The 4,293-nt window shown below is 37.6% G+C and overlaps 1 non-coding gene across 1 annotated transcript; it reads left to right on the top strand.

Moving 5' to 3' along the window:
• Positions 1 to 296: 296 nt before the first annotated feature.
• On the top strand, positions 297 to 404 carry LOC143598163 (small nucleolar RNA R71). Its single transcript, XR_013147062.1, has one exon. It is a non-coding gene; the product is annotated as a small nucleolar RNA R71 (small nucleolar RNA).
• Positions 405 to 4,293: the final 3,889 nt, after the last annotated feature.

A 4,293-nucleotide genomic window follows, 5' to 3' on the forward strand; every position in this document is an offset into this window, starting at 1 on the left:
CACATACCTCTGAAGCATGACCCAACTCATTACAATTCGTACAAACATCAATTACTTGATTAGTGGTTTGTACCCCTCCTTCTTCCACGGCTTGTACTTGTGGTCTTCCAATTGCCGGCCTTGCTCTTCTTCCGGTTTGAGCCTTTCTCTTTGAAGTGACCGTCATTTGCTCCAAATATGCCCAATCATCTTGTTCATAGTTAGTACCAAATGTGCCATTTACGATTGATCTCAAATCCCATTCATCTTCCGTACTCAACCCCTCATGAAAAGCATTCAATAATTCCCAAAGAGCAATACCATTATGAGGACAATTTTTAATCATCATATTAAACCGTTCAAATGCTTCATGAAACATTTCACCTGATTGTTGTTGGAAAGTTCTCAAACTCCTTCTTGCATCTTTGGTCTTTTGGGCCGTGTAAAATTCTTCCAAGAATCGTTGTTGCATCTCGGCCCACGTATAAATGGATGCGGAAGGTAATGGGTAAAACCATCTCTTTTCCTTATCTTCCATAGAAAATTGAAACAAAACCAACTTAACCTCATCCGACGAAAACACTTGACCCCCAATCGTGTTGCAAATAGAGTCATATGTCTCCAAATGAAAGTAAGGTTCCTCCGTTGCTAGGCCCTTATACTTTGGTAAAATTTGAAGTGAATTGGTTCTCACCTCAAGTGTTCTTCCTAGTTGATTGTGAGGAATAACCACTGGAGCGGATTATTGGTGATGATCGGTCGAAAATGAGCCTCAATCCCCCTTACCATCTCTCTTGCATGCCTTCTTTGTACCCCCATTGGTACTCTTGGTTGACCCATTTGCCTATAAAAGGGTCGTGGAGGTGCAAATTGTTGAAATTGTTGTTGGGGCATTTTTTGTTGAAATTGTTCCCCCTGTGGTTGCACTTGTTGTGGAGCTTGTTGAATAATCGGTGGCGGTTGAACTTGTTGTTGAACAACTGGTGGTGGTTGTCTATTAAGTTCTTACAACGGTTCTGTTTGTTTCCCTTGTGCATAAGCAAAATTCCCTTGATTCACCCTTTGACTTCCATCACCCCCCATGAAGTAACCTTCCACTTCATACCCTTCAAACTCACTGTCAAACCCATACCCATAACCATCACCTTGTGTTCTTGAATATTGTATGAAAGGTGGTGGTTGATATTGGTAACTTGATTGTGGTTGTTGAAAGGTTGGTTGTTAGTTTTGTTGTGATGATGATGCACCAAAGTTAGGAAAAAGGTTTGAAATAGGTGGAAATGTTGATGATGTTGAATAGGTGAATTGAGAATTTATGGGTTTGGTTGTGTGAGTTGTTTTCAATTCACTTGATGAAATAGGTATGATAGTATTAATCGGTGGTGGTGGATTTGGTGGAGGTGTGGCTGGCAAGGCTTGCCCCGAATTAGAGATAGGTGAATCCATGGTATTGTTTGATACAGTTGGAGAACCGAGTAGCTTGTTCTCCCTGAGTAACACTCGGTTTCGTCTAAGAGTTCATTGAATCTCGGGATCAAAGAGTAGTGATGATGCCCTGTTAGAGCCTCTAGTATGCATACACCTATAAGTATCTGCACACTAACATAACCAGCGTAAACCCGAAAATAACAAACAAAAACTACAAAAGCTAACACACGTTGCGCACTACTCCCCGGAAACGGCTACAAAATTTGACGTTAGGTCGAAGACTCACTAAAAAATAAACCAAATACAACTAATTAGATAACAGTAAGTGGGTGTCGAACACAGACAGTTTGTGGAAAATGTGTTACTAAGTAGCTTTATAATTTAACTCTATTAAACTAAATTTCATAAAAAGTAAATTCAAAGATTAGGTTGTTTGATTTGATTAACAAAAAGAACTGAAAAACAATTTAACGAGCTTTAACTGATTCAATAAAAAGAATGCTCTCTCTGGATTTCAGGTTTCCAAGATTGATAATGTTAACTTTTACTTTTGGTATGAACTACATAGACGTAGTTTGTGAGTATGAGTTTGATTGTGTTAAAAGAGGACTAAGTACTTGGGTTGTAAAAACGCAAGGTTGTCACTCGATAATCAGTTTTATATAGCCAACCCTAATTCCCTTCCAGTAAATCCCGATTGCCTATGGCACCAAGAACTGATAGTCAAGAACATGAATTACACTATACTGACAATTACTAATCAAACACACAATCACCATAGCAATATAATCAAAAGATCAAACTACTATCCCCACAAATAACATAAACAATTAACAATCATTCAATCGAAAACCTTACAATTCGGGAGAGAACACAAAAGAATTTAGCCGAGCATGATTCGGTTCATCATCCATTCGATTATAGTAATCATATGAATCAAAAGAAAGTATCCAATGGTTACACAACTCACAATTGATGTTATTGAACCCCCAAGATTGCCCCTAATCGTTCTCCAATGATAGATATGTGAAAAGACAATGAAAAACGGATTAAAAACAAAGAAAAACAGAAGTTACAGCTTCCGGAACGTGGCCTACGGTGGCCACCGTGGGCCATGGTGGCTGCCATGGTGCTCCAAAATGCCACGGTGCGATGAAAACTGTCATTTGTGCCATTTTGACTGTGGCTCACGGTCAACACCGTGGGCCACGGTGGAGCTCTTTCTCATTTTCTTGTTTTCTTCATATCTTTCTCATTTCAACTCCGCTTTCTTTGCCGTTTTCGCTCACGTTCTCATGATTTCATCCTTTATCTCCTCATACCTGAAATTGTATGAGTAACCATAGTCAACTAATTCCATAAAATTAATTGGTTAAGAATTTGCATTTATATCTTTTAGCTTGCTTAACGGCTTCCCTACGGTTCACCCGTCAGGAGGTTCAAGTGCTTCATTTTCTGGTGCGAGTAATTCTACTACAGCACAACCATTATAGGTCAACATGAAAGAAGCAGAACAACATTTTTCCGTCTTAAGTGCTTTCATGAGTTCATATGAACAACTGGTGGGTGGAAAAATTACCACTGGAGAATTAACTAATGAGCACTATGATCATATTGACCCAGATGATTTGGAACTTATGGATATTAAGTGGACATGGCGAAGATTGTGAGGGAAGCTAAGAGATTCCTTCATAAGACTGGATAAGATCTGCCTATTCTAAACAAAATAGTCGGTTTTGATAAGTTAAAGGTTCGTTGATATAATTGCCAAGACTTTGGTCATTTTGCTAAAGAATGTGATAAACCTAAGAAGGAGTACTCAGGACCCTGAAATCAAGATAGAAGTGCTGGAAAAAAGTATTCTGTTTCCAAGGAGAAGATTTCCAGGGGTGAGTTAGTGAATCCAGGTGGATCACAAGCTTTGCTAACTGCTGAGGGTATTTGATTGGAACCAAAGACTTTTGGGAAGTTCTTTTAATGGTAACCAGGTGAATCTTGCAATGTTTGAGAAAGCGGAATTGTTTCAAGATGCGAGTGAAGATGGATTGACTGCTGATAGTGACAAGTCAGAAACTGAGTCTGATTCTGATGTTTCTAGTCACGAGCCTCAAAAGACTTTTGCTTTCATGGCTAATATTGTAGAGGTTAGTCTTAATTTTACTCCTGTTTAACATGATAATGTAAAAGGTGAAACTGTTAATGTATCTGAAAGTTCGTCTTGTTCTCAATGTGATGAATTTAAGTGTAAGGTTGACTTAATTTGTACTCACAATTCGACGTTGATGAAAGTTCTAGCTATAGTTCGTGATAAGTATAGGTAAGCCTCTGATCTTGAGGAAAGATCTAAAGTAAAAAATAGAGGGGTTGTCAAATAGTAATCATGATCTGAAAGCTAAACTTTCAGGAAAGTTAATCATTATTGATCAACAGTTCCAAGAAATTTTAAAATCAAGAGCTAAAAAATCTGAACTAGCGAATGAGATTCTTGAATTGAAAAACATGCTTGGTTAGTTTAGAAATTCCTATTTTCTATTAAATGAAATTATTGAAATATCTGGTAAACAAAAGGGATCTAAAACTGGCCTAGGGTTTGTTAAGGTTCCTCCATCATTCCATAATGATTATTCAAACAACTTATTTTCGGGGTAAGAGAAAGAATGGTTATTGATAATCATGTAAATGCTAATCCTACCAAAAAGGTTGAATCAGTAACAAGTGTGAAGAAACCAAAACAATATAAACAAGAAAAACCAATTTTTCAACCTCAACTCAAGAAACTCATGTTAAAAGTAACAAGGTTTTTGTTTAAACTGTTGATGGTGTAGTGATTGAGGATGTGTTTGAACCAGAGGAAGTTCACAAAGATTAGAATATTCCACATTATAA

Source organism: Bidens hawaiensis, unplaced genomic scaffold (genome assembly GCF_021521415.1).
Source record: "Bidens hawaiensis isolate Kalapana, Puna unplaced genomic scaffold, B.hawaiensis_p1.1 tig00049727_1, whole genome shotgun sequence".
Lineage (NCBI taxonomy): Eukaryota > Viridiplantae > Streptophyta > Magnoliopsida > Asterales > Asteraceae > Bidens > Bidens hawaiensis.